Source organism: Saccopteryx leptura, chromosome 1 (genome assembly GCF_036850995.1).
Source record: "Saccopteryx leptura isolate mSacLep1 chromosome 1, mSacLep1_pri_phased_curated, whole genome shotgun sequence".
Taxonomy (NCBI): Eukaryota; Metazoa; Chordata; class Mammalia; order Chiroptera; family Emballonuridae; genus Saccopteryx; species Saccopteryx leptura.
In genome coordinates, this window is record NC_089503.1 from 218,500,468 (window position 1) to 218,520,943 (window position 20,476).

General features: G+C 38.0%; 1 protein-coding gene across 6 annotated transcripts in view; it reads right to left on the reverse strand.

Annotated features, from left to right (window-relative positions):
• LRBA (LPS responsive beige-like anchor protein) overlaps positions 1-20,476 on the reverse strand; it is a 629,646-nt gene that overhangs the window by 212,747 nt on the left and 396,423 nt on the right. The gene's annotated exons all lie outside the window — the stretch shown is intronic.

Below are 20,476 nucleotides of genomic sequence, written 5' to 3' on the forward strand. Positions count from 1 at the left end.
ACAAAACTTTCTTTACTCATTGCCATTTTCTAGATATTAACTGTAAACAAATCAATAGTCCTCAATGCAATATACAGTTTTGCAACCAGTTAACTTAATTCACTATGTATTTCGGGTTTTCTATAGAAATGTTTCCAACTCCTGCAGCACAGGATCTAGAGATGAGGGATGGGTAAAACTCTAAGGCTAGTGTTTTTAGAAAACAAAACAAAAACTCAAAGACCTTAAAAACTAATCACACTTTCTTTTTTTAAAATTGGTGAGAGAGAAATCCTTCTAATTCTTTCATACAACCAATACCTGTATATATAAGATTAAACAAAATGAACAAGAGAGAAGACAAAAATATAGGTATTCCTCACCAAGATTTTTCAAGTGACCGTTTTTCATGTACCCCTTTCTCGTCCCATGACCCACAGGTCCAAGCCTCTAGTCTGCAGTGGCTTCCTACTTGGTCTCCCTCCTTCTGTTCTTACCTTTAGGGTCTCTGATGACCAGAGGAGCCAAATACAACTTTTTAAAAAATATAAATCAGACCACACATACGTTCCAGTGGCTTTGCATTACATGCACAATAAACTCTAAAGCTCTTTAAAATCATTTACAGAAGCCTTACATCTGGAACTCTCAAGAACCCTACTCATTCTTCCTCGGGGCCTCTCCCTGTCTTCTCTTCTCAGAATGAATGTTCTTCGCCCAAAACTGCATGGGATGGACTCATTCCCACATTCAAATTTCTGCTCACCGTCACCTCTTCAGAGAAACCGCAGGATCTAAACCCCACTTCTATCTCAACCCACCCCCAACTCATCAGATTTCTTTCAAAACATTTATGATTACCTTAAATTATTATACACACTTGCTTATCTATTGACTCTATTTGGCACTAGACTGCTATACTGTATGCTCTAATACAGCAAAGACTTTGATACACTCTTACTTCTATTTTTTAGAACAATGTCTGACACAAAGCAGATGTTTTTGAAAGACTAAATGAATCAATAAATGGAGGCCTAATGACCCACATTTATTTTGGGGGGGCCGTATGATATTTAGCAAAATTTTGGAAAAAAATCTTTCAAATAGCTGAGAAAGTATGTAAAAAAAATGGATATTTACATAAATGTTCAAATTTTTGGTTTCTCAGGAAAAAGTGAATCAAATCTAGAATTATATGCCACATGGTGAAAACTGGCATGCCCTGTCCATGTCGGCAGTTCCCACTGGCATTTGAGTATGCCATCAGCACTTCTCAAACAGTACAGAACCCAATGTGTGTTCTATAACACACTCCAATCTACCCAAGTGTCAGTAAGGAACCTAAAACCCAGATAAGTCAAATACTTAATACAAAGCCCGCTGGGAAGTTAGTGGCACAGCCTGGCCAACTCCTCAGTTTTCTAATCCAAAAGTGCAGAACTTACACTATAGCACATTGTCACATTTTTATTTTTATTTTTTTTAAAAATGGGTTTGTCTGTTAAACTAGATAGAACTCAACATATCAGAAATTGTAATCAACTAGATTTGTTTTCCTCAACTTGCTTTATAGGTGAAAGAGGAAAATCAAAAGAAAATGAACAAAAGGGATTTAACTCTGTGATATGTTAAGCATATCATACCCTAGTATGAAAACTCTGTCTTTTATAACTATAGAGCTATATAATGAGACTTGTTGCTCATAATGGTGATGTCAATCATTGTTAAGAGCGTGGTCATACAACTAAAGATTTAATTATACTTTAGGATACTCCAATATTTAACAGAAATAAGTAGACTACCATATTATTGTTATTTTTAATATACTGAAATAATTTTCCAACTAATCAAAAACTTCAATTTATATCCCATTCCGTTAAACAGTTGAGTTAGTAAAAAAAAAAAAAATCTACTTGAAATACAGCAAGTGGCATGATCCTTTAAAATTTCCTTTATTTCCAATATCCAACATATTCAAAATCACAGAGAATGACATAAGACCCACGGACCCACTACACAACCATATAAAATCCTAACATTTTGCCAATTATTGCATATATTTAGAAAACTAATAAAGCATTTCAGATAGTGAGTTGAAATTCCCACGTTAACCCTTCCTGATCCCAGCTTCCCCTTCTGTCAGAGCCATCACTACCCTTGCTGAGCTTATCGTTCCCATGGCAGTTTTCATACTATTAGTACACACGTGTATAAAAAACATCCAGCTTTTCCTGTAATATTTTCAAATCTGACCTAAATGGCATTATACTGAATATATGACAGTGTACTTTCAAAGATAAATATAAGCAGGTATGGTAATATTTTAAAACTCAGAAAAAAAAAAAATAAACAGGAGACAGTAATTATTTAAAATTGTCAGAGGGATCAAAAATTAAAATCTTACACACACATACACACACAACTACCTTAATATCAAGAAAAAATAAAGTGAAAGATCTATACTTATGATGAAGCTACCTAGGATTTAAAACAGAAACAAAGAATCTCCTAACTAACAGAATTACTAGCTGAAATTCATATAATAACATTTCTTTAAAGTAGTCATCAGGAAAAGGAGTCAGTACAGAAAAGCAGCTGAGGTCTAGCTAAGCAAGAGGTTTATTTCTTATTGGAATAGTATATTCCTGGTCTGAGGCTTCACTTCAAAGTCTCTAGAGTTCAATTAAAACTGGATTAGGTAGAAGCAGACCCTTCTTTGGGACTTTCTGTTCACTGAAACTCTACATACACTGACAGCACCCTAGACAGAGGTCTAGCCCTCCAATGAATCAGTTGCTATGGAAACCGTATCATTACCATTGCTCTGCAGTTATGACCCTAGGTCTAGAATAGCTTGAAAGCGTAAGCCCACAGCACTCTCTTTGAATGTTTACCACCTTGTTTTAATATTGTTAGTAGTATTAAAGTAGAAAATTCAACTTTCACTGTTTAATAATTTGTTTCAAGATGGTTTATTAGTTAAATGGTTTTATTAGTTAAACGTTTAGGTGAGAAAATTACAGAGGAAAGAACAGTATTTAATTTTAAATACCCATGCACATATATATGATCTTTACATAAAAAATAGCTACCATAACTTCTTTAAAATTTTTATTTAAAAAATATTATTTTCCCCAAGTAATACACACATTTCCATCTTCTACACTTCAAACAATATATTATAAATATAAAAACATATGAAAACTTCTTCACCCTGTTGCATTTATTGGCTCAAAAGTAAAGCATTTTTTACATTTCCTTCAACCATTCATTTTGAAAAGCTTATAAATTTATTCAAAGAAAAACCTACTTCTTTTTTCTCATCCTCATGAAAGTACAAAAATAGAAATATGCCTTTATTGCCCAAGTGCATAAAACTCTTAACTGAATATCGGACATTTTTAAAAAGTAGGTTTAAAATAGTCTCTGAAAATAAAGCAGTATTTGTTTCATGTAAGAAAAAGGTTTTGTTTTTAAAAACTATAAAAACTACCTTCAATATATTTAAAATGTTTTAAAATTGTGTTTGGAAGAAAACTGTATTAAAAAGTGATGACATATTTACCTTAAAAAGTAAGGAATATTTTGGGAGTCAATATATTTTTAAACTACTATTCTAATATTTAAAGGTAGCATTGCATTTCCCATCCGCAAATATTAGCCAGTTTTTGGATTTTATCCTTTCTGATAATTCCATGTTGACTTACAAAGAATCTGATAACAAAATTAAAAATCAGATGATGTACATCAATAGAACTTAAATTTCACAACAAAATCATTTCCAAACTAAGGATATATCTAACAGACAAAAATATTTTAAACTTAGTATACAAAATATAAATTATATAATTATGACATCAATTAAGCAATAATACCACTGGCAGGAAAGTCTAGAAAATATTCTTATCCCAAGTTATAGATCATAATTATAAATTATTCATAAGAATTATATCTTAAAATAATCCTTGTATAAAACAATAAGTATTTAAAATGGAAATACATGTTGAAAATATTGGGGTTTTTTTCCTTCAGTGAGAGGAGGGGAGGCAGAGACAGACTCTTGCATGCACCCTGACCTGGATCTACCTGGCAAGCCCACTAGGGGACAATGCTCTGCCCATCTGGGGCATTGCTCTGTTGCTCAGCAACCAAGCTCTTCTTAGTGCCTGAGGAGGAGGCCATGGAGGCATTCTCAGCACCCGGGGCCAAGTCTCTCCAATCGAGCCATGGCTACATGAGGGAAAGAGAGAGAGAGCGAGAAGAAGAGAAAGGAGGGAATGGAGAAGCAGATGGGTGCGTCTCCTGTGTGCCCTGAGCAGGAATCGAGCCTGGAACATCCACATGCTAGGCTGGTGTTGCTCTACCACTGAGCCAACGGGCCAGGGCCGAAAAATATTCTAATATCAATTCACTACTAAATATATGCACAAATGTTTTATTTACAGTAATTATAATTTTAACAAACTAATCAAAAGTAATTTTAAGCAAGTATTTTAAAGTTATACCACTCTACTAATACCGTTTTAGGATTTTGCTACACACATTTTCCTCTGAAACTTGATATCAAAGCATAGCACTTAATTTATTTTAGTAATATTGAATTCTGCTTGGTTTAAAGATTTACTTCATCACCAACCCATTTTAGTTTTATGTTTAAAGATGTTTTTGAATTTAAGAAAGATTTATAGTTGACTCTGATGAAAACCATAATATTGTAATACAGAGCCCTCATAGTTTGAAAAGAAGAGAACAAAAATATGAAAGTTATGAATACAAAGAAAATTAGCTTTTAAATTAATTGAGTTACTTAATTATTTTTTTATCCCTATAGTACATTTCCTCCTCCTGCTTACTAGTACTATGATGTAGTACAGTATTCTCCTTAGCATTTTCATGGGTGACAAATTCAATTAAATGTATTCATTACTCTAATGTTCTACTTGTCAGTTTAGTTAGCATGAAAAATTAAATATATATAAATAAAATGTTACGTGACCTCTGTATTGATTGGGCTAAAATGGTTTCAGCCTGGGTGTGGATGAGAGGCAGCTGGGAGGGACAAGTGGTGAACACACAAACACATACACTCTTATGTTTTCTCTTCCAATTACTGAGGGAGATGATAAAACCACAGCAAATGATGTATCAGCTCATTTTATCTTATCGCTTTGGGGCTAGGTGACAATGAAGTTCATATTTCACTGGCTCCCATTGAAGATTGTGAAAATTACTTGCCCTCATGACCTGAAATTTCACTAGAAGACAGAAATTTCTCTTCTGCAAAGTAATGCAATTTTTCAGATGTCAACCTTTAGCCCAGCTTTAAAAATTAATTTCATTTATATTAACCAATGATATTGATATTTTCACAGAATGCTCTTTGATACATGAAGCACTGACTAGCAAATTGATGTTGCTTTAGATGGGCAAAACTATTTTATTTTAAGCTGCTATGGCAGACAGATTTATGGTAAACTGAAATTCTATTTCATAATTTAATATTTGTGCTGGAATGAAGCACCTTTAAGCCCTTGGCCTGTAAATAATTCAGACTCTTTAGTTGGTTTTATTTTCAATATTCTTCAGCTTAAAAATAATTTGCATTCTACATGATGTATCATAAAAGCCATCTCTTACTGGACTAACATTTAATAGGTAGCCTAATGAGTCAAAAGCCAAGTATGGTAACAAAGAAGCAGAACAAAGAAGGTATTTATCCAGTGTCCTACTAATTTTTAATGTAGTTCTTTCAACTTAAACTTATCATATCTGTACTCTGATTTTTTTTTTTGAAAGCAGAATCAAAAATATATCACAAAAGAATAGTAAGGAACAGAATGTGACTTCCTCTTATGTTATTTTTTCATAGCAGTACATGAAGTAAAGAGCCAGGTATTAAATTTTTGGAAAAAGAGTAGAATGGACCTAGATAAATACCCAAATTAAAATAGATATTTGGGTTTGGAGGTACCTTAAAAGTATAAACATAGTAAAACAAAGTCACAATGTCAATTTTATCATAAAGTGTGAACATCCATCTGATTTTAGTACGAAATAAAGAAATTTCTTTGTATCTGTAAAAAGAAACTTTAAATATTTTGTAGTAGTAAAATGTTATTAAAAGACAGACACTCTGGTGCCTTAGCAAGTTTTTATTACCTTTATCCAGTAGTTTTGTCTAATTCAAAAAATGCACTGAGGCCTGACCTGTGGTGGCGCAGTGGATAAAGCGTCAACCTGGAAATGCTGAGGTCGCCGGTTGGAAATCCTTGCCTGGTCAAGGCACATATGGGAGTTGATGCTTCCAGCTCCTCCCCCCTTTCTCTCTCTCTGTCTCTCCTCTCTCTCTCTCCCTCTCCTCTCTAAAAATGAATAAATAAATTTAAAAAAATGCATTGAGAAGATAACCTTTATACCAATAATCTTTCATTTTATTAATACAGTAAGTTAAGCACAAACATGTATAAATATATCATATTAATCTATACTCTTAAATTCAATAAAGGCTAAAACATTTCCTTACTTTAGATCATTTTTACCCAAAATGATTTAACACTATTCTGCCTAACTTTCTATCCTCAAAAATCACTTTTGTGTTCTCCGTGCTAACAATGTTCAAATTGTGTTTCTTCAACAATATTTTTATTTAATTTTTCCTTATAAGTATGAAATGGGGGGAAATAGTAATATAAATGATAATTTACAAGTTTTAAATTTTGATTGAAAAGATTCCTTGTCAATTCTCAAAATATTGTAACAATAACATGCTACTGACATTGAATTCCAGCTAGGAAATATATATTTTTGCCTGTTCCACACAGTCACTTTCTAAAGCTGAGCTTCGTATTCCTTAACAAAGAATTAAATTTAACTCATCACTAATAAAAGCTTTCTAATTTTAAATATATTGGAATATTCTATAATATATATATATATATATTTAAAACAACCAATGAACACAAACTATCTTACTTCTCAATGCCAACTCTTATTTTATGAACTCAATCTCAGTTCATATTGGTATCAAAAACCCTCCCTGGATATATGAACCAAAGCTTCAAGTTAGAATAATATCAGCCTTTAGCTAGACAATGCATTTCTTTGTAGCAGATATAATACAATTGAAGTTTCTCTGGTGAGTAAGCTATTTGAACTAAATAAAGGGAATACCTTGGTGTATCTTCAAGAAATATGCTTTCTTTCTTCAAACATAGCAGAGAACAAAAACAAAAACCAAAATAACAGAAGTTTGTATAGTGAACAGCCTTGGAAGAGACAGATACTGTCTCCCATAGAGCAAAGGGCACGCTTGTTTGTTGCCCACTATAATAAAAATCATAGTACTCTTTGGGGCAAAGGCCAGACTTGACTGTCCACTATACACATTTGGGTGCTTGAAGATTGAGATTGCTCAACTGGAATGGAAAGTCACTGGGTGCACAGTATGTACCTGGGTCTTAGTCTGTGCAGACTGCATACAAAACAGCACAGTCTGGTTGGCTGAAACCACAGAAATCTGCTTCTCACAGTCCTGGAGGCTGGCAAGTCCAAAGCCCCGGTGCCAGGAGATCTGGCTCCTGGTGAAAGCTGTCTCTTCCTGGCTTGCAGACCTCACCTTCTCACAGTGACAGAGAGAGAGATCTTTCTCCCTCTTTTTACATGAATGTCTGATTAGATTAGGGTGCCAGACTCATGACTCCATTAAACCTGAATTAGATCTTAAAGACATTATCTCCACCTACAGTCATAAGAGGGTTTAGAGTTTCAACATATGAAATGGGGGTTGGGGAGACCAATTCTGTCCACAGCAGCCCTCCAAGTCACCACATGAAACTGGGTATAAAGGGGACAGACACTACCATGATGGTTATTCTGTTTCTCGTGCTGTAAGAAAGGCCTTTGTCTCCGACCCAGAGTCTCATATCTTCTGCCAGCATCTGTGAACCTTTGGCAGGATAAATTGTTAGCTTGCTGTAACTATTCAGCAGACACTAGCTTCGGTCTGGGATACTTATGTGGCAACTCTTCAATAAAAGTGTTTCATTGGCCTGGGGCACATTCCATTTGTGCGTTCCCTTGTTCAAGCCTCAACACTGGCACTCATCCTACTATCAGTAGGAAGAAGAGGAGGCAGGGAGAGAGGACATGGAAGTGTTGTCACACAGGACGTAAGTATTCATATCCCTCTGCCTGCTTGCATCCTGTCCTAAGTACATGAACTTAGTTCATCCCATTTCCCTTTCTGCACATTGTGTGCTTAGAATGATTTAATAAAGCATGTGATTTGAGAAAGTTAACTTAATCTGTGATCTCTGGGATGACGTGTCTGGCAGTATATTTGCAGGCTACTACCATTGTAGCAAGTAATTTCTCACAGAACAGGTTCACAGCTAACCTTTATCCAACCTAAAATAACAATTTTAAAAAATTATTCTAGGCCAAAGGGTAAAAATTAAGAAGCTCTATAATTCACTTATGAAGTCCAACCACTTCAATACTGAAATCTTTGAGACTCTAAAAAAGGAAACTTGATAAGCAATGTCATCACTGAGTAAATATACAGAACTTCTAAATAATCCACAAGCAAATAGTATCCAGCAATATTGTACAAAAATAGTTTTTCCCAAGGAGGCTTTTGCATGTATTGCAAGAGTGGTTTAATCTGAAAATCCACAATCTAGTCATTATATCAAAAAATTAAAAGGGAAACATTATATACTTTTTTTTTTAACAGACAGAGAGAGGGATAGATAGGGACAGACAGGAATGGAGAGAGATGAGAAGCATCAATCATCAGTTTCTTGTTGTGGCACCTTAGTTGTTCATTGATTGCTTTCTCATATGTGCCTTGACCGTGGGGCTACAGCAGACTAAGTAACCCCTTGCTCAAGCCAGTGACCTCGGGGTCTCAAACCTGGGTCCTCTGCATCACAGTCTGACACTCTATCCACTGCTCCATCGAATGGTCAGGTTATAATCTTATAATAGATATGGAAAATGCATTTGGTCAAATTCAGGAAGCATTCTTAAAGGGAAAAATGCTAGTAAAATAGGAATGGAAAATATTATTTAAAAAAAAATTTTTTTATTTATTCATTTTAGAGAGAGGAGAGAAAGAGAAAGAGAGAGAAGGGGGGAGGAGCAGGAAGCATCAACTCCCATATGTGCCTTGACCGGGCGAGCCCAAGGCTTTGAACCGCAACCTCAGCGTTCTAGGTCGATGCTTTATCCACTGAGCCACCACAGGTCAGGCCAGGAATGGAAAATATTATATGTAGCTCTTTACTGGAAGCCAACACAGATATTAGCTATGTGACCTGGGGCTAAGCATGTAAAGTTTAATCTAAATAACAGTATCTCATACGCTTAGTTGGAAAATTAAATATATGTATAACTAGAAAACAGTGCCTGGAATAAACAGTGAGCACCAAGTGTGTGTTAGGAAAACCACCAGTCAAATGGCAAAAGTTGTAATAAAGAAACACAATAGAATAGAAAACCTGGTATAAACATTGAAAAAAAGGGATGAAAACTCCTAGTACATCCAAAACACTCTAATTGAAATGATAAAAATAAATATATAAGGTAATATGAAACAAATATCTGTTATCTGTTTCAGCAATTGGCACTTCAATCTAGTAATTGGGAAAAATATTATGCTAGCAAGAAAAACTTTAAACACATAAGAATAATTTTAACAAGAAAGAGAGGGAGCAGCTGTAGGATAAAAATATAAAGTATTAAGGAAAAGGTACCATCCAACACACAAAAAAATATTTTTAATCAGTTTAATATCATTAAAATATAAATTTACCAAAAATGAATATATAAACTTAATGAATGATATATGCAATTAGAATGCTAATGGGGCTTTTTTTTAAGCTTCATAAAATAATTTAAAGTTTATATGACAGAATATATACTTGAAAACAACCAAGTAAAAGGATGAAAACAGAATGCTGTACCTTAAACATGCACATGAAATAAAGATTTAAATAAATATATTTTAAAAATATTAAGACTATAACACAATCTGATACTTCCTGTTTCATGTCTTTTTTTGACAGCTGTGATGCACAAAACTGGTAGCACAACTGGATGTGATACATTAAAAATGTAAGTCACCTAGATTGCACAATAGCTTGAACCTAGTTGGCTCTCAATTGTTCTTCCCACAACTACAAATATAATGTAGAAGTCTAGAGACCTTTAGATGTTGGCCAATTAGCTCAGCTGGTTAAAACATCATCCTTGTATCATATAAAGAAGTTGCAGATTTGATCCCCAGTTAGGGCACAAGAATTAAGCAATGAATGTATAAATACGTGAAATGACTAATCAATGTCTCTCTTTCCTCCTCCTCCTTCCTTTCTCTCTTTCTAAAATCAATAAAAATTTAAATAAATTTTAAAAAGACCTTTTAAACAGCCTGACCAGGTGGTGGCGCAGTGGATAGAGCGTCGGACTGGGATGCAGAAGGACCCAGGTTTGAGACCCCGAGGTCGCCGGCTTGAGCAAAGAGCTCACCAGCTTGGACCCAAGGTCCCTGGCTCCAGCAGGGGGTTACTCGGTCTGCTGAAGGCCCATGGTCGGGGCACATGTGAGAAAGCAATCAATGAACAACTAAGAAGTCGCAACGTGCAACGAGAAACTGATGATTGATGCTTCTCATCTCTCTCTGTTCCTGTCTGTCTGTCCCTGTCTATCTCTGCCTCTGTAAAAAAAAAAAAAAAAAAGACCTTTTAAACAATAACTGAAAATCAGAATTTTTAAAAAGTATTTATACCTATACCTTTATAAAAATGTAAAGGTAATTAACGGCAAAAATATGATTAACAAAAATCAAGTAGCAAAAGACAAAATTGAAGAAACTATTTCATGATGGACAAAGGGTGATGACAATATACAATGAATATTTATTTATAAATTCACGTGAAAACAGACAAGGAATTTCACAGAATTCAAATGTTTAATATTTTTAAATGCTCAAATTTATTAGTAGTAATAAACAAAATAATAACAACATTTTATACCCAACAGACTAGCAAAAATTAAGAGCTATAATACATTTTGCTGACAGAAATACAAACAAAACTGTATATTGCCAATGAAAACATAAAATGTAAAACCCCTTTGGAAAGTAATCATACATTATTTATTAAAAATTAAAATAGCCACATTTTTCAAAGTGACAAATATAAAAATGGAAAACAAAACTGTAAAATTAGGTTATTGCAAAAGTGGTCAAAAGTTGTGATATGTCTCCTTCAGTCACTGAAAACAATGTATTCAAGCCACCTCAGCTGAGTAGGCTGGATAGCTGACATCATATCTAGTAGAGTGAGAAAAACAACATACCAAGAAGTCTATATTACAGGGCTTTATTTTTGTAAATCAATGAAAAATGCCCAAACAACATGTAAGTTTCTATGCAAAAGAAGAAAATATGAAAAGATGGATACTCGATTGTTTATTACCAATTGAGCATGAGAGAAAAGGAGTTACAGAGGTTCCACACAGGTTTCCTTATTGTGTTCATGTTTTTCATTAAGTTGTGAATATAATTATAATAGTATTTTTCCATATTAGTTTTCAATTTTCTTTATTTTTATCATTAACTAAACTCCGTATTTTATTGGAATTTCACAAATTTCTCCATTAATGTTCTCTTTCTATTCCAGGAACCAATAAATAATACTGCGCAGCATTTACTTCTCTGTCCCTTCAGTCTCCTCTGCTGTGTGACAGTTTCCCAGTCTTGTCTTGCTGTTCATAACTTTAACAATCTTGAAGAATACCAGCCAGGAATTCTAGAACCTGTTCCTAATCTGGGTTTGTCGACTGCTTTTCCCATGATTAGAATGGGTTATAGGTTTTCATTAGGAACGCCAGAAAGGTGAAGTGCCTCTTCACTCACTCATGTACGAGAGTTACATGATGTCTATCAAACATCACTGGTAATGGTAACATTCATCACATGGTTATAGTAACATTCGCAGACTTTTCCACTGTAAAGTTACTAGTATTTGCTCCTCTTGGCTCTATGCTTTGGAAGTTGTCACTAGTCTAGCACACCCTTGGAAAGAGATAGGTAGAGTGAAATTAATTTCATCTTCTGTAATAGGAAGTATCAATCCATGTGTGTATGTATACACACATAGACACACACACTCACACACACATATATATACATAACATAAATTTTTTTAAATGCCATAATCTTTATAATTTATGTGACTCTATTGAGTGATTCTTCTCCCAGAATCCCATTCATGTGCTTCTTGGCATGTCTACTAACTTTTTGATATTCAATATTATGAACTCACAAAATGTTGCTTAGACTGTGTTGTCTTCCTTCAGAAAAGAGTCAACTTTTGTTCATGCAGACAGTTAATTTACTCGTGGATTAGATACTTCCTTTTCAGGGTTGTTTGAAGCTTTGTTAAGACAAGTAGAGAGCAGTATTTATTACCCAAGGACAGAACAGAGCACTTGTCACGAGCACTTCTTACACTTAGTCATAAAACGGAGTAAGTGGCGCAGGACAGGAGTAGCAGAGGCTGATTTCACCTTGTAGCTGCATCACTAACAATCCATACCATCTTCCTTCTGGACACCGCTTTACACTAAGGCAAGTAATTACCTCCACGCTTTCCCACACAGAAATTAATCCACAAGCATCTTCCACTGTTTATCACAACATAATTTTACCTCAAAAAACTTGAAGGGTGGAGTGGGCATAGGGTGGTATGGTCAGGCTGAATCCAGTAATTTCTAGGAATAACTCTAAATCGATGTACATAAATGCTGATTTCATTATGCTCTACTCAATGGAAAAACAAACCAACTTAAAAGCACAATGCAGATATTTTGTCAATTTTCAATAATATGGACTTTGCTTCTTAAACTTAATATTCTATTTATTAAGAGCTTTATTGTTTAGGTATACATTTCAGTGGTGAAGAAAGACAGTAAGCAGCATTATAAGCAAAAAAAAAAGCTATGTTTATACTTAGTATAAGGACAGTTAGTCACTTCAACCTACAAATGTGGTGTATTTCAAACATAACCTACACATTAGTAATTACTCCCCCTGAAACAATGTTATAAATATTGGTTTGATTCCCAGGTTAGCTCATAAAGTGCTATTCTGCCTCAAACATGACTGAATCATAGTAAAGCTGAATTCTAATCATCCAAAGCCAAAATTCCTCTTAGCCTCTCCCTATCTCAACTCCAAAATCTGACAGAAACAGTCATTTTATAGAGGTTAATAATTCAATGTTTCTAAGTAAAGAGTAGCATATGTATATATTGAATTTGTTCAGAAAGTTCAAGGTCTCCATAATATATTGACCAATTAGACAGGTCCAATTCTGCTAAGGGCAAATTTCTTTTTAAATAGATGTAAGATAGTATTACAGGTCCTGGCCAGTGGGCCCAGTAGAAGAGCGTCAGCCTGGCTTGTGGATGTCCTAGGGTCGATTACCAGTCAGGACACACAGAAATGACTATCTGCTTCTCTACCCCTCCCCCTCTCACTTCTCTCTCTCTCTCTCTCTGTCTGTCTCTCGGAAGGAGCGCAGAGCGGATTCCTAGCAGCTGTGGCTGATGCAATGCTGTGAGAATACTCCAGCTCCCAGAACCCTTCTGGGCATACCCAGGAAGGGAGCTCGCCCGCTATAAGGAAGTGACTTAGCGCCAACCACACAGCTCCCTGATCTTTTCAGCCATTGGCTTTGAAGGACACGCTGTAACACTCTATAGGCTGAACCCATGTATATAAGCTAGCTTACTTCCTGAATAAAGTGGATCTGCATCTCTGAACCTGGTCCCCGTAGTCGGGTCTTTGCGTCTCCGTTGTCCTCACCCCCGGGAGGACTTGTCCACAACTGGCGCCCAACGTGGGGCAGGGACCTAACCGGCATCCAAGGGACAGGTGAGTGACCCTATGCAATGGGAAACCTTCTCCCCCACTCTCGAGCCTGCAGGCTTGAGCCCTGCATGCCCTATTGCAGAGTAGGCGAGTTGAAGTTAGTGAAAGGATCCCTGTACTTACTGGGAAATTCTCTCTGGTTTCAACCCTTAGCTCCAGGATGAGCCTCTTTGGGACCCTGATATTTGGGCCCGAGCTTTCCAGTGTGTCCGTTCGGCCGAAGTGCATGGGGGACAAACCTTCCCTCTCAGCCTCACTCTTGCCCTGCTAGCGATACACACCTGCCTGACCAGTGCTCCTGCTGGGGACCCTCTGCCAGTGCCAAAGATATTGCAGGCTGTCTCTCTCTCTGAGGAGCCCCTACCTCCCTATTCACCCCCCTCCACTGAGGAGGAAAGTTGTTTAAGCCTCTGAGTTTGACAAAATTGCAGCTGAGCATGCAGAAACAAAACCAACCAAATTGCTAACTGCGCCATCAGCTCTGCTGCCGGAAAAAGTGGAAGTCGTTACTTCTGCATTCCCTGCCAGGGCTCAGTGCCCCACCCCAGCCTCTCAGGCGCCATTTTCTACCCCAAACGCATGTTCCTGCTGCAGACCCATGGGCCAGCCTATACATCCCCATGTGTCTTTTTTCTTTCTCTGTCTGTCTTGTCTATTTTTCTGTATCTCTCACTCTCTCTCTCCCCCACCCCCTTCTCTGAAATGACACTGGAAGGACCCAGCCATGGCACAGTGGCGGGGATCACACCCTCTTCTAACACGAGAGATTATGCTTGTGTTTTTCAGCCAATTTGGATCCCAGGAACCCCCCAGCCTGCTTGACAGGGTTTCTTGGGCACCCATTGAATGGCTCAGTCTTCACCCGTCCAAAGGCCACAGCCCTGGCCTTCTCCACACCAACTATACTTGAAGGGAGGAGGTCCTCAGTGCTCCAGAAGAAGACCTCATGGCTAGGGTGTGCACCCCATCACCTGGGGGGCTGTGGAGGCTTTGGCGGGGCGGGCCCAGAGAATTGCCCCTGACGAGACCCCAGGCCCTGGTGCTCTGCTCTTGCTTATGTGTGCTATAGTGACCGCTGACTCCCAGATGCAGGTGGTGGCAGCCTGGGGCTCAAGCCCGGCAGCGTGAGCTTGTGTTTTCAGTTCATCTTTGGAGGATGAGAATTGGGCTGGAGTTGCGATTCGTAGACTCCAGAAGGTAAATGGCAACAGCTGCAGTGGGAGGATGAACGGAAGCCAGGCTTGCATCGCAGAGTGGCTGCTGGAAAGGCAGGTAGTGACTGCTAAGCCGCTGGTGGGTGTGCTGACATTTTGGGACATCGGGGTGGATGCCATCATGCTCTCCAGAGCAGAGATGGAAATGCTGACTGCCATTGCCACGTGCTCCTCTTTGGGACAGTGTAAGACCTGCCAGGACGGCAGGGATGAGGGCAGTGGCTGAGGCTTCATGTTCGTGGACTGATTTCCTAGACTATGACCGGAGTGAGCACTGCGGAGTGAGCACTGGCTTACTTTGTTGGATGGACTTACGGATTTTGGACAATTTGAAATACCCTAATGGGGGTGGGGGGCAGCTTTGCTGGAGGCCCTTCCCCTGTCCTGGGAAGCTTTTCCCATGGCTAGAAAGAAGGCCGAGGACATTTTGTGCTTTTGGCAAAGTGCTCAGAGACTGGTGAAATTTACCTTTGTAATTGTTGAAATTGTATGATTTGTCATGTTGTTGTAATTTGTGTAATGTGCCTTGCAACCATATGCAGTACGCAGCCCACGGCAAGCCATCCGTTCTGTGTTTGGACATTGAGACCTTTGTGGGAAGGAGGCGTGCATGGACCTACGTCCATTTTTTACAATCAAAATGGAACTGTGTTTAATGGGACTTAGAAGGTCTCTGTAACACAATGGGAGGGAAATGACATCCTGACCCCTAGGAAGAATCCCCTGTTTAGGACTCCTGTTCTATTTCCTAACTAGTCAAACATTACAGAAGCTTGCCTCATTGTTTAATCCAGCTAATCTATTGGCATATAGTATAACAGGTATTATAATTGTTTTAGTTCTACTAGGGTTCCGTTGCATAATGCGCAGCATTCAGAAGCTACAACAACAGCAAGCTGTCCTTCATCAAGTCCAATTGGCCTTAATTAAAAGAGAAGGGGGAGATGTGGGTAGAGCAGAGCACATTCCTAGCAGCTGTGACTGATGCAATGCTGTGAGAATACTCCAGCTCCCAGAAGCCTCCTGGGCATACCCAGGAAGGGAGCTCGTCCGCTATAAGGAAGTGACTTAGCGCCAACCACACAGTTCCCTATCTTTTCAGCCACTGGCTTTGAGGAACACGCTGTAACATCCTATAGGCTGAACCTGTGTATATAAGCTAGCTTACTTCCAGAATAAAGTGGATCTGCGTCACTGAACCTGGTCCCCGGAGTCGGGTCTTTGCGTTTCCATCATCCTCACCCCCGGCAGGACTTGTCCACACACACACACACACACATTCTCTCTCTCTCACTCACATACACACACACACACTCTCTCTCTCTCTCTCTCTCTCTCTCTCTCTGGTACTCCTGCAGCCATGGCTCAATTGGATCAAGTCGGACCCGGGCACTGAGGATGGCTCTGTGGTCTCTACTTCAGACGCAAAATGGGCTCAGCTGCTGAGCAACAAAGCAATGCCCCAGAAGGGCACAGCATCGCCCCCTAGTGGGCATGCTGGTGGATCCCAATTGGGGTGCATGTGGAAGTCTGTCCCTCTGCCTCCCCTCACTCACTGAATGAAAAAAATTAAACAAATAAATAAATAGAAGATGTATTACTAAAAATACTTATACACAATTGTTTCTATTAATATTTTTATGTAACATATCAGCTATAAAGGGAGCCTCAGAAGACATTTTTCATATTTTACATATCTGGAAAACTAAATAAAATATTATTTTATGCTCTTCCTAGGCAGCAGATGACATACTTTAGCTTTTCTTTTTCCTTCTAAGAGAACACATTTTGGTTTCATATTTTTTCAGTTATGTTCTTTTTTTCATAGTCACAAAGATTCATTACTTTGATGACCATTTATCAGAGCTTCAAGTTCAATCTATAATACCCACTGAGATAGCTAATAATTCAGCCTCAGTGACTGTGTGTGTGAAAATGGGCTGTGTCCCTGATAAATGAACTACCTGCCTCTGACATAGATTAGGTCATCATTCAAACTAACCAGGGATCTCTACAACAAACACAAGGAAATACACATTCACTTTAGCTGATGTTTCTGTTTCAGTGCAGTTTCTTCCTTTTATATAGTTACACTGTCATCAAAATATTATGGCATAGGTTTTAAAAACCGACATTCAGTAATATAATGATAAAGACACTTTATATGCTTTGCAAACCACCAATTGCTCATGTTTAACTTCTCTCTTACATTAGGACATCTTCTAAATCTCTGGTATTTCAGTCTGAATAAAAATACATAAACTATATTATGTTAAGACTGAGACAACAAAGGCTATTATAAGCACATATCTCTTTATATTCAAACAAGTTTTATTTTGTTCCTCTCAAATTTCTGACCTCTTTTCCCACTTTTCTTGCTTTTAGAAGAGAGAAGTAAACATTTAGAGAGGAAGGCTTGCTGGCTACCTAGATAGATGCTGATATGGTAAAACTACCTTGGTAAATTCAACTGAGTCCGGAACTTTACTTACTAATCTTACAGATTCATACTGAGAGCATGACTGAACAGTTGAGCCATATCAATAACTATCTATTAGGTGAGAAATACAAACAATTCCTATTACTGTGAAATACTTTTAGTTGTGGTTTTAGAAACTTACAACCAAATGCCTTCATATCTACTAACCTACTACACCTTAGTAAAATAATTAGCAAGGAACATAAAAGGCATAATCCAAATACCAAAAGAAGTACTGAAAGGAAGATAGCAGCAAAGAGATTTCAGTAACATTACAGAAGAGATAGGATACACACATGGTCATTAATTTAGCAAAGGAATGCATCACAACCTAACTAGTCACCAACGGGACTGGCAAGTGGTCACCTACTTCACTCTGCGGACCATGTCAAGTTCTGGGCCCTTCAAAGTACATGGAAACACAGAGAATGAGTGTATCAGAAGGAAAGGAAGACAGGTTAAAAGTCTGCAGACTAGCCTGACCTGTGGTGGCGCAGTGGGATAAAAGCGTCGACCTGGAAGTGCTGAGGTTGCCGGTTCGAAACCCTGGTCAAGGCACATATGGGAGTTGATGCTTCCAGCTCCTCCCCCCTTCTCTCTCTGTCTCTCTGTCTCTCTCTCTCTCTCTCTCTGTCTCTCCCTCTCCTCTCTAAAATGAAAAAAAAAAGTCTGCAGACTAGCAGGACTCCAAACCTCTCTCTCAAGCTGAAGAGCCAGTTGACACTTTTCCTCTCCTGTCTCCTCACCACGGGAAATCTGAGATTCATTTGTTGGTAAATTAGGGACTCTGATAAATGGAAAATAGGGAAAGGTGCATGGCTGCAACAAAGCAGAAAAGAGAAAGTCAACATACTTGCCCCTGCTCCCTGGTTGTTCTCAGACTAGGAGCAGGCTCACTATGCACCTTCTACCCTCCATCCCTACACCTCCCCTCCCCAACACACATGGCCCTTAGGTAGAAGGAGGAGTCTTTTCTGTTTTTTTATTACACTTTGCATTCAACACTATTTTGTATTAACTCCAGGTGTACAGCACAGTGGATAAACATTCATATAGGTTACAAAAAAGGATTTTCATTCTTTTTTTTTTTTTTTTTTTGAGAAACTGGTCCCAAAGAGAAAGTAGTCAGATGTTAATACTTCATTGGGTTTGTGAACAGACAGGAGGGCTCACAGGCTGCTAACATTACAGTAAAGCCCAGGAAGCACACCAGCCTGTAAAACAGAACTTCTGCGTGGGTTTGAGAGGGCTGCACTTGACAGCCAAGCAATTTGAGGAAAGGCTCCAATATAACAAAAATCACAACAAACAGGAAAAAAAATGAACTCAAATGAGAAATAAAATTAAAAGAACAGAATGAAACTTTAAGAATATAACACCTAATAGAATATCTTTCACCTGACCAGGTGGTAGTACAGTGGACAGAATAAAGACCTAGGATGCTCGATCAGGTTTGAAACCCCAATGTCACTTGCTTAAGTGTGGGCTCATCCGGATTGAGCATAGGCTCACCAGCTTGAGCGTGGGGTCACTGGCTTGAGCATGGGATCGTAGACATGACCCCATGGTCACTGGCTTGAATCCAAAGTTCGCTGGCTTGAAACCCAAGGTTGCTGGCTTGAGCAAGGGGTCACTGGCTCAATGGAGCCCCCCCTCCCCCGCAGTCAAGGCACATATGACAAAGAAATCAATGAACAACTAAGATGCCTCAACTATGAGTTGATGCTTCTCATCTTTCTCCCTTCCTCTCTGTCTGTCCTTGTCTGTCTGTCTGTCTCTCTCTAAAAATAAATAAATAAAAAAGATCTTACAACCATATTAACATGGGCCAGATGCTAACCCTCCCTCCAAAAAAAGAACAAAAAGAAACAAAAGAATTCTTTAAACTTAAGATTTTAAGTTAAAAAATAAAAATTTCACAACCTAAAATGCTGAGGTTGCTGGTTCAAAACCCTGCACTTGTCTGGTCAAGGCAAATATGGGAGTTGGTGCTTCCTGCTCCTCCCCCATTTCTCTCTCTCTTCTCTCTCCTCTGTAAAATGAATTAAAAAATTAAAACAAAACTTCATTGAAAAGACTAAAAGATAAAGTTGAGAGAAATGTAACAGAAATAGAAAAGGTTAAAATAAAAAGAGGAAAACAGAAAAGAAAATACAGAGAAATTAAAGATGAATCCAGAGTATGCAACATTTCCAGAATAGAGGGAAGGAAAACATTTAGAAATGAAGGTCACAAAATCTCAAAATGTAAAGGGTTTACATGGTACCCAGGACAATGAGGACATAAGACCCACACTGAGGCAAATAACAAGTAAGCTGAACATTGAGCTAAAGGTCCTAAGATTTTTCTAAAAAGTGGTAAAATACTCAAAAGGACAATTACAATGGACTGGCACTTTCTTTTATGTGTGTGTGTGACAGAGACAGAGAGAGAGGGGGACAGACAGGAACAGACAGACAGGAAGGGAAAGAGATGAGAGGCATCAATTCTTTGTTGCAGTACCTTAATTGTTCATTGATTGCCTTCTCATATGTGCCTTGACTGGGGTTCTACAGCAGAGCAAGTGACCCCTTACTCAAGCCAGTGAGCCTTGCTCAAACCAGATGAATTCGCACTCAAGCAGGTGACCTTAAGGTTTCGAACCTGTGTCCTCCGCGTCCCAGTCCAATGCTCTACCCACTGCATCACCGCCTGGTCCGGCTGAATTGACTCTTTCAACAGTAGCAGTGCAATCTAGAAGCGTGAGGCTGACTTCAAAATTGAAGGAAGTGATACTCTAACTGCAATTCGAAATCCAGTCTAACTAACAATCAAACATGAAAAAAGATTAAACGTTATTTCAGATATTCAAACACTAGAAAAAATTGT